The 10568-nt window shown below is 37.1% G+C and overlaps 1 protein-coding gene across 1 annotated transcript in view; it reads right to left on the reverse strand.

Annotated features, from left to right (window-relative positions):
• The window catches only part of LOC123557260 (uncharacterized), a 291086-nt gene that overhangs the window by 124957 nt on the left and 155561 nt on the right, over positions 1-10568 (reverse strand). The gene's annotated exons all lie outside the window — the stretch shown is intronic.

Below are 10568 nucleotides of genomic sequence, written 5' to 3' on the forward strand. Positions count from 1 at the left end.
AAGACGGTCATCAACTAGTTCCTTTTGATACACCTATCTTTCACAAACCCCTGATTTTATTTAACTATAAACACTGAGTATTCGGCTACCTACTCGTGTGAGCGGTACCATCCTTGTGTGATTTATATACATGTAGGCTGTTTAGAGTAAATAAAAACAATGCCAACGTATGACACATATTTAAGGATGTTGAACATTTTATAGACAGATTCGTTCGAACGTACTGGTGAAAATCTATAGTATTGATATGACTATAGAATTTGAAGAAATGTATCGAAAGTGATGTAGTTTGACGTTTTGAGACGTATTTTTCTTTGTTCAAAGTTTAGATAACTGAATTTGCCACTCTTCCTGGTAGAACTATACATACTCTACTCCTATGCATGCAATTTATTTTTGTTGATAAAATTTCAATTATATGCACCCTGGCGCCGTTTTTGATGATATCTCTGACGATGGATGAAAATACCCGTTTGCACATAGATACCTTCCTCGTTATGTCAATGAACAATTATAAAACTCCCCGCAGCGATTACTTCCCCTTACGGTACACTAAATAAACGCAATGGAAGGTAACCGCTGTGGGGAGTTTGGTAATTTATAAGAATTTATAAGAACTAAATGATGGAGTACATTATGTGTGTGTATGTGTGTGTGTGTGTGTGTGTGTGTGTGTGTGTGTGTGTGTGTGTTCGGGTTTAACATATTTTTCAACAATTTTTCAGTCATATAAACGACGGTGTCCACTTGTAGCAGTGAGCACAATGCCCAACTTTATAGTGCTGCCTCACTGGAATATCACGCCGTAGACACGTGGCATGATATCCCACCCAGTCACATTATACTGACACCGGGCTGACCAGTCCTAGCACTATCCCCTTAATGCTGAGCGCCAAGCGAGGAAGCGAGGAAGCTGCTAGTACCATTTTTTACGTCTTTGGTATGACGCGGCCGGGGATCGAACCCACGACCTCTCGCACTCGAAGCGGACGCTCTACCACTAGGCTACCGAGGCGGTTGGAGTACATTATGTAAAACCCGACCTTTAGTAGATCTATATGATTAGAATGTTAACTTTTAAGATGTAAAGAAGTGAGAGTAGGCGTTGTTGGCAGTATTCCACCAATATTAAGCCTTCCCTAACATCCACCCTCTACTCTTACACATTGATTCTGTCCTCTCGTCTTCTTGAAGTTCTTCCTCTTTTTCTCCTTCAGTCTCTTTCTAAAAACGACAGAACTTGCACTGTGCACCTGTGCGTATGGTAAGACCTTCTTTTCTTCCCTTTAATTCGGACCCCTCTCCTGATCTGCGCATGTATTCGTATAGGGAGAGGCTTCGGCTTCATCAATTTGCCTTATATCGTATCGGGTAATATTCGCCTCTGTTTATAGGCGCACCCTCCATTAAGGTAGTGCTCATTACGCGATTTATTTACAAGTGCATACAATATACACAGATTGGTTTGTTCATACTTTAACTACTCCTCTTAGATTCATAATCACCATTTGCAATGCATGTATTCACAACATGACGGCAGACGCCTGAACAGGTAAGATGATATTTTAATAAAGTTTAAGTATCAGACGAGCTCTAATAACTTTAATATAATAATACAAACAGTTACCTAGAACAAGCATAGGGTGGATCCAGGATTTTTATCAATGGGGCCCGCCAAACTGCAAAAAGTATATAGTTTCACATAAATTTCTCGTCGTTTTCATTTTTTTTTCATTTCCCACTACTAGTAGACTAACTACTAGTCTGGTTATAAGTTTACTTTGTTAAATCTTCATTTTCAATCAATGAATTATGTTTGCCTATGTACAGTTTGTTAACTCAGCGCCGGGTTAAAGTGATGAGTACAGCCAGTCTACCTACACTTCTGACCCGTGACATTCCGTGCAAAGCATAGTTGTAAATACATGTACACTACTGATTAGTGCACAAATTGAACCCACTAGAGCTAATGCCGCTTAATATATTATGTTATTATTAAGTTATTAAGCATATATCTATTTCGTGAATTTTAACAAAAACATTTGATAATTTTAGGTTTTTATTTATTTATTGATAACTCCCTTACATCTTTAAACGATGTTTCAGCAAATAACTTTTTATTTACACTACAGTCAGTTCTTTGATTTTTATGCCCCGAAGGTGGGAATATTGTAATCGCACTGTCCGTCCGTCCGACCGACCGTAACTTTGTAAATTCTTGTCCGGGCTGTTACTCTGCTATCCATGAAGAGATTTTAAAATAGCTTGGCATAAATATTTACCTTAATGAGACAACGTTTCAAGTATAAGACCCAGACCCCTAGCTCCAAGGTCAAGGTCACACTTAGAAGTCAAACGTTAATAGGGTCTGTTTCGTGTCCGGTTCGTAACTTTGCCATTCATCAAGGGATTTTGAAATTACTTAGCATACATGTTTATCATAATGAGACGACGTGTCATGCGCAAGACCCAGACCCCTAGCTCCAAGGTCAAGGTCAAACTGAGAGGTCAAATGTTAACAGGAGCCGTTTTTGTGTCAGGTCCATAACTCTGCCATCCATGAAGGGATTTTGAAATATCTTGGCATAAATGTTATAACCATAAGTAGACAATATGTCATGCGCAAGACCCAGACCCCTAGCTCCAAGGTCAAGGTCACACTTAGAAGTCAAACATTAATAGGGTCTGTTGCGTGTCCGGTTCATAACTTTGCCATTCATCAAGGGATTTTGAAATTACTTAGCATAAATGTTTATCATAATGAGACGACGTGTCATGCGCAAGACCCAGACCCCTAGCTCCAAGGTCAAGGTCAAACTGAGAGGTCAAATGTTAACAGGATCTGTTTTTGTGTTCGGTCCATAACTCTGCCATCCATGAAGGGATATTGAAATATCTTGGCATAAATATTTACCTTAATGAGACGACGTTTCATGCGTAAGACCCAGACCCCTAGCTCCAAAGTCAAGGTCACACTTAGAAGTCAAATGTTAACAGGATCTGTTTTTGTGTCCGGTCCATAACTCTGTCATCCATGAAGGGATTTTGAAATATCTTGGCATAAATGTTTATCATAATGAGACGACGTGTCATGCGCAAGACCCAGATCCCTAGCTCCAATGTCGAGGTCATACTTAGAAGTCAAACGTTAATAGTATCTTTTTCGGGTCCGGTATATAACTCTGCCATCCATGAAGGGATTTTGAAACAACTTGGCATAAATGTTATAACCATAATGAGACAACGTGTCATGCGCAAGACCCAGATCCCTAGCTCCAATGTCAAGGTCATACTTAGAAGTCAAAGGTTAATAGTATCTTTTTCGGGTCCGGTATATAACTCTGCCATCCATGAAGGGATTTTGAAACAACTTGGCACAAATGTTTACCATAATGAGACAATGTGTCACGTGCAAGATACAGACCCCTAGCTCCAAGATCAAGGTCACACTTAGAAGTCAAGTCAAAGGTTAATAGGGTCTGTTTCGTGTCCGGTTCGTAACTCAGCCATTCATCAAGGGATTTCGAAATTACTTGGCATAAATATTCCCCATAACGAGCAAACGTGTCATGCACAACAACCAGATCCCTAACTCTAAGGTCAAGGTCACATTTGGAGGTTAAAGGTTAACATGGTCTATTTCTTGTCCGTTCCATAGCTCTTCCATCGATGAAGAGATTTTAAAATTACTTGGCATAAACGTTCCCTGTATTGACGTGTCAGACGCAAGACCAAGACCCTAGCTTCAAGGTCAAGGCCACACTTAGAAGTCAAAGGTTAACATTGTATGTTTCTTGTCCGGTCAATAACTCTGCCATTCATCAAGGGATGTTAAAATTACTTGTCACAATTGTTCCCTATAATGAGTTGGTGTGCCATGCTCAAGACCCAGACCCCTAGCTCCAAGGTCAAGGTTACCTTTGGAGAACTTTTTTATCTGCTCTCAAAATGATTCATACCTAAACTATTCTGGCATATTTTGCGCAGACAACTGTAAGATTCTTGGGCACACTTCGGAGCGTTTGTCACTAATAGTTACAGTTCTTGTTTGAGTTTCAATTTTAAGGTATGACCCACGTAATGGTGAATATTTCAAATCTTCAAAACAATGTTACAGCAATATACCGTATCCAGTGAGAGACTTGTATGCAAAATTTAAACAACTTTTACTGTGCCGTCTTTTATAAATTTTGTACAATTAAGGATATTTCCTCAAGCTCAAGTAAAGACAAATTTCCAAGTAATGGCCACTGTCCAAAACCTTTGCAGAGAATCCATTTTACAATTGATTTTAATAAAAGAAAATCAAACTTTTGGTAAACAATTATAAAACGCAAAATAAAACTGTGAATATCATTTTTTTTTCAAGGGTACCTCAAGTAAAAGACATTCTAACTCCAACATTGAAAAATTATGATTGAGTGGGACTGCTTTAAATTTTGCTCACTTCATTCAAAAATAGCCTTTGGGCAGAAGTAAAACCTACCTACATTTCTTCCAAAATATGTAATCTAAAGAGTAAAGGCAAAATAGAGAACTTTTACCGCATGTATTTTTAAAGATGTCTAACTCTACCCCCTTCTGTTTCAGAGGTAAATTCACTTGAACAGCAACAAATCACTCATCAAAATGAAAATTTTTCACTTTTTTTACAATAAATCAAAAATGAGTCTTGTAAAAAAGGTAAAAACTTACTAGAAAAAAGGAATATAAGGAGAAAAATGTTTTGGCCCCAATGGGGCTTGTACCTACGCCCCCTGAAAAATTTAAGTACTCTGCAAAAGAAGGTACACTATTACATGGGTTATACCTTAAATACTTAGTATATTTTGAGAGCCATGTATTATTGTATTTTTTCTCTATCAAGTTACCTTAAAGACGCACCACTGTATTCTTTTGTATTTCCGTGATGGTAATTGTACATTTTTGCATGGAGAAAATGAGAAATAACAAGTATTTAGTTACAAATATAAGGCCAAGACAATGTGTTCACTTTCTAAATATATTATAAAATTATTGTAGTAGTATGCACGGTACTTCATGTATTAAGGTGAGTTTAGACCACACTTTGTTTCTACAGTGTAAGATAGTTATTATTCTATGTTTATAAAACTATACTGAGAAACTGAATAAGTTTGCAGATGAAGTTGTGAAAACAAGGCCTAAATTGTCCACCTGTCATCTTGTAGAATAGCTGTATTATACCAGTATGCACCAAGGTCATTTGGGAGGAAAATGTAGGTCACTAGGTCGTGGTTGGTCTTTAACACTTCAGGTAATTCAAGTAATTTCTTGAATACCGATGGTTAATAATAAATACTATATAGCCTATTTATTAACGGTTAATGCGAATGCGATAATGTTACACAGTGATAGCCACACGAGAACTACATGCAGATATATGCAAACGTCAGGACTGTGACATATATGTATATGCAAATATATTTGTGATTTGCGGATGCTTAGAACTCAGCTATTTATCTTTGAAGTCAATTTTCACCTGCGGTCTGGAAGGATCATAGATACTGCACTTTCATGATTAGTTCATATCTTTATTTCTCATTTTCTGATTTTGTTTCAATATGGTAGTATTATTCATAATAACAATGAATTTGTAAAATCGTTAAAATTGCTTATGACTTAACAAAAAAAGAAAGACCAAACATCAAACATGCAAGCTATAATATTTGTAAATGAATTAAACGATTCTTATTTGTAAAAGCATTTGAATTTTGTATACCATGCATTTCAATTTACAATGAAATCAATACAGAGTTGGCAAAGGCATTTTAAACACAAGTATATACATCAAAAGAGTGCTATATATAGTATATAATAATACGAACTGTGTCAGATGTGCTCTTTTATCATTTGTTAATTTTTCACTTTTTCACAGCTTTTTCGTAAATTTACTAACATTGTATAAATCAATAAACCTGATCATTTATTTCGTCTTTGAAGTCAAAATGAAATATTTCTAATAAGCAAGCCTGATGGTCTCTGCATAATTCCACGTTTGCACATTGGAGTTTTCAATATAGTACAGAAAACTCAACACATCATTACGTGTGTTTGTATTTCTCACAAAGTGTTTGTCAATGAAAGAATGTTTTGTATCGCTTAAGACAGTAACAATTGACAAACTACAGGTTTTTGCTACAATTTACTTGTTTAGACACTTTACAAATTATTCCTGATTACCCTACCGATATCATCATGAGCTGTTTTGTATCAAACACCTTGAAAATTAAAGACATCGCCATAAAGATTTTAAACAAATTTCATTAAACAAATATGTTAATCCTGTTTAAAATTTTATCGCAAAAAATAATTTCATACTAAATCCCATTTGAAGCATTTTACTCTGTAAATCACAAAACATACATCCAACCCATTATTTCCTTCTACTTTTGAATATTTCAACAAGATTTCGCTTATAAATTACTGTCTCTTTACTCCATCCATTCTATCAAAAAAGAGATTATTCTGGCCTGTCTCGAAGGGTCGGTATTATGATAAGATTTTTGTCTAAAAAAAACCCTTTGAATCCAATGGAAGCTTTTTTCCTTGCTTTCTGTGCAAGCAATTGCAAATGCATTTTCAAGCTAAGAACTTACTGTTGCAATATATAAACCCAAAGAGCATCTTTCATATCCGTTTTAAAATTCAGTTATATAGCGATTTGTCTCATAATTTTTCGCGAACCAGAATGTCACTGTATTACTCAAATTTATTCTCTGCATACCAGATCGCAAGTTGTAGATTACTAACTTAAAGTCAAACCTTACATAACGAATTGCAAACCTACATAACCAGTATTTCCTTATGTAGCAAAAGATTACTAGAACTAAACGCTAGGTACTAAAACTAATCTCAAAATATCTATAGGTGTAACCTATAATCCTTTGATAATCCTCTAACCGCAGCTTCTCTTATACTTTGAGGGTGCGATCTTAAACAAATTCATTATAATATATAGCCCACTATTGTACCAATCTAATATTTCCTTTTAACTTGAAAACGTTTATTTCATAACTTTATTATTAACAAAAGTCAGCATGCAAGTTCAAATAATTTTGATCTCTTATCTCTCAATGAGCCTCTTCATAATTTTCAATGAAACATTTAATCTTAATTCCAGAGATGTTGTCAGACCGCCGTTGGAAACGAAATGAAAACAAACATAGCTGCGGTCGACATGATCAATAAACTTAAACTTATTTTTTTATGGAAAAGACTTGCTTTCAAAACTAAAACCAGAATTATTTGAAATATATAGACAATCAATACCTTACCTCATTAAAAAACGAGGTCTCTAGGTCTAAGGTCAAGGTCACACTTATAGGTCAAAGGATACAAGAATTAAAACTTTGTCAGGAGCATTTCTTTTTCATGTATGGAGGGATTTTGATATAACTTTGCACAAAATGTTCACCACCGTGAGACAGAGTGTCATGCACAATAACTAGGTCCCTAGGTCAAAGGTCAAGGTCACACTTAGAGGTCAAAGGATACAAGAATGCAAACTTTGTCTGGAGCATTTCTTTTTCATGCATGGAGGGATTTGATATAACTTGGCACAAATGTTCGCCACCATGAGACAGAGTGTCATGCACAAGAACCAGGTCCCTAGGTCTAAGGTCAAGGTTACACATAGAGGCCAAATGTCAGATGCAATAATGACCTTGTCCAGAGCATTTCTTCTCCATGCATGGAGGGATTTTGATGTAACTTGGCACAATTGTACACCATCATGAGACGGAGTGTCATCACTGGTCCCTTATTACTTCCCTTTGTTGTTACTATAAATAGCTTATATTGTATTTTTTTATTACTAGTCGTATGGAAAAACCGAGACCACTTTTCTGTAGTACAACATGCATGTTACATCCAATTTTAAGGTGTATTTTGACCTATCTCTACCTGGTAAGGATTTTTCTGTGGACTTGGATTTTTTTGTTGGGGGGTGGGGGGATTTTTTTTTGTTTTTGTTTTTTTTTGTGTAAAATTAACTTCCTTTAGTTGTTACTATAAATAACTTATATTGTAACTTTTTTATAATTGACCGTAGGGGAATACCAAGCCCACTTTCCTGTGGTACAACATAGATGTTACTTTCAAGTTTTAGGTGTACTTTAAGGTATCTCTACCTGGTAAGGTACTTTTATTGTGGATTTAGAAAAACAAAAGAATTACAATAATCACTACACAAAAACAGAATTAAAATTCCATTTGTAAATACAGGTGCTAGTGTAAAGAAATTTGCTATGATGGGCGTATTTTGTGACATTCTGGCACTCTTGTTCACTTTATGCCGAGAGATATTGTTTTTCCCTGTCCGTCCGTCCGTCACACTTCATTTCCGATCAATAACTGGAGAACCATTTGACCTAGAACTTTCAAACTTCATAGATTGGCAGAACCTATGGTGTAGATGACATCTATTGTTTCCATAGTCACTCTGTCAAAGGTCAAGGTCACAGGGGCCTGAACATGGAAAACAATTTCTGATCGATAACATGAGAAACATTTGACCTAGATTATTGAAATAGGAAATTCATAGAAATTGGACATGCAGAGTAGATGATCCCTATAGATTTTGGGGTCACTCTATTAAAGGTCGAGGTCACAGGGGCCAGAATATGGAAATACATTTCCAATCAGTAACTCGAGAGCCATTTGACCTAGGACCTTCAAACTTCATAGGGTTATAGGACTTACAGAGTAGATGACCCATATTGTTTTCGGGGTCACTCCATCAAAGGTAAGCCCGCCCGCTTAGCTCAGTAGGGAGAGCGTTGGTCTACTGATCGCGGTGTCGCGAGTTCGATCCTCGGGCGGGGCGTATGTTCTCCATGACTATTTGATAAACGACATTGTGTCTGAAATCATTAGTCCTCCACCTCTGATTCATGTGGGGAAGTTGGCAGTTACTTGCGGAGAACAGGTTTGTACTGGTACAGAATCCAGGAACACTGGCTAGGTTAACTGCCCGCCGTTACATGACTGAAATACTGTTGAAAAACGGCGTTAAACCCAAAACAAACAAACAAACCATCAAAGGTAACAGGGGCCTGAACGTGGAAAACAATTTCTGAACAATAACTTGAGAACCACTTGACCAATAATTTTGAAACTTCATAGGATGATTGGACATGCAGAGTAGATGACCCCTATTGATTTTGGGGTCACTGTTAAAGGTCAAGGCCGCATAGGCCAGAACATGGATATACATTGCCGTTCAGTAACTTGAAAACCATTTGACCTAGAAAAAATTCAGACTTCAAAGGGTTTTAGAGTAGATTACTCCTATTGATTTTGGGGCCATTCCATCAAAGGTCAATGTCACAGGGGCCATCCCTCCGTCACACTTCATTTTTTATCAATAACTGGAGAACCATTTGGTCTAAAACCTTCAAACTTCATAGGGTTATAGGGCTTACAAAGTAGATTACCCTTATCATTTTTGGGTTTACTAGATCAAAAGGTCAAGGTAACCGAGGCCTGAACATGGAAAACCGTTTCTGATTAATAACTTGAGAACTACTTGACCCAGAATATTGAAACTTTGTAGGATGATTGGACGTGTAGAGTGGATGACTCCTATTGATCTTTGGGTCTCTTGAAAAAAAATCAGAATCTTCAAACTTCATAGGATGATAGGACTTTTGGAGTAGATGACCTGTATAGTTTTCGATGTCACTTGAGCAAAGGTCAAGGTCACAGGGGCCTGAACCGTTTCTAATTCACAACTTGAGAACCACTAAGCCCAGACTGTTGAAGCTTAGTGGGATGATTGGACATGCCAAGTAGATGATCCCTATTGCAGCCAACCATCAGTGTCTCCGGCTTTTGCTCATGTCCCCTTTGACTTCTTGCCTAATAATACTATGCATTGGGGGAGACATGCGCTTTTCTACAAAAGCACCTTCTAGTTCAGAATTGTTTTCTTGGAATAAATACAGATATTGGTATAACTTGAAATATGTTTTAGGGCCATAAGACAAGCTCACGTGGCAGGTACGATATCCATCATCTCCCTCAACCCCACTCACCCATAAAGCAAATATTTTTATGCTCCAACATTTATGGTGGGGGTGAGGGGGGCATGTAGCATTACTGCTGTCCACACGCACGTCCCGAAATTTTGTAGCCTGATTTGTTTCAAACTTTCACAGATAAACAAGCTTGATGTGCAGATGACCATAAAGGAAGACTTTTTTCTGTGACTATTTTTCTGCAGTTATGGCCCTTTGATAGTTTTGCTATATAAAATATAGAGAAAAGTCTTGTGTCCATCTCCTCAAACACTATTTTTTCTAGAATTATGGCCCTCTCTTAATTTCACAAAATAGGCCGTAGTGAAGAAATTATGTGTGTTCAACTCCTCATACACGTTTTGAAGGAATGAATTCAAAGTTGCTCAGATGCAAAACCTTTACTTCAAACTTTTAGTGGAACATCCTGCATGTTAAGATGGTCTGTATAAAACACTTTGCTATTCAGAGGATGGCACAGTATGTGGGGGCATCCGTGTCAAATGGCTAGCCCCCCCCCCCCCCCCCCCC

This window comes from Mercenaria mercenaria, chromosome 5, assembly GCF_021730395.1.
Source record: "Mercenaria mercenaria strain notata chromosome 5, MADL_Memer_1, whole genome shotgun sequence".
NCBI lineage: Eukaryota > Metazoa > Mollusca > Bivalvia > Venerida > Veneridae > Mercenaria > Mercenaria mercenaria.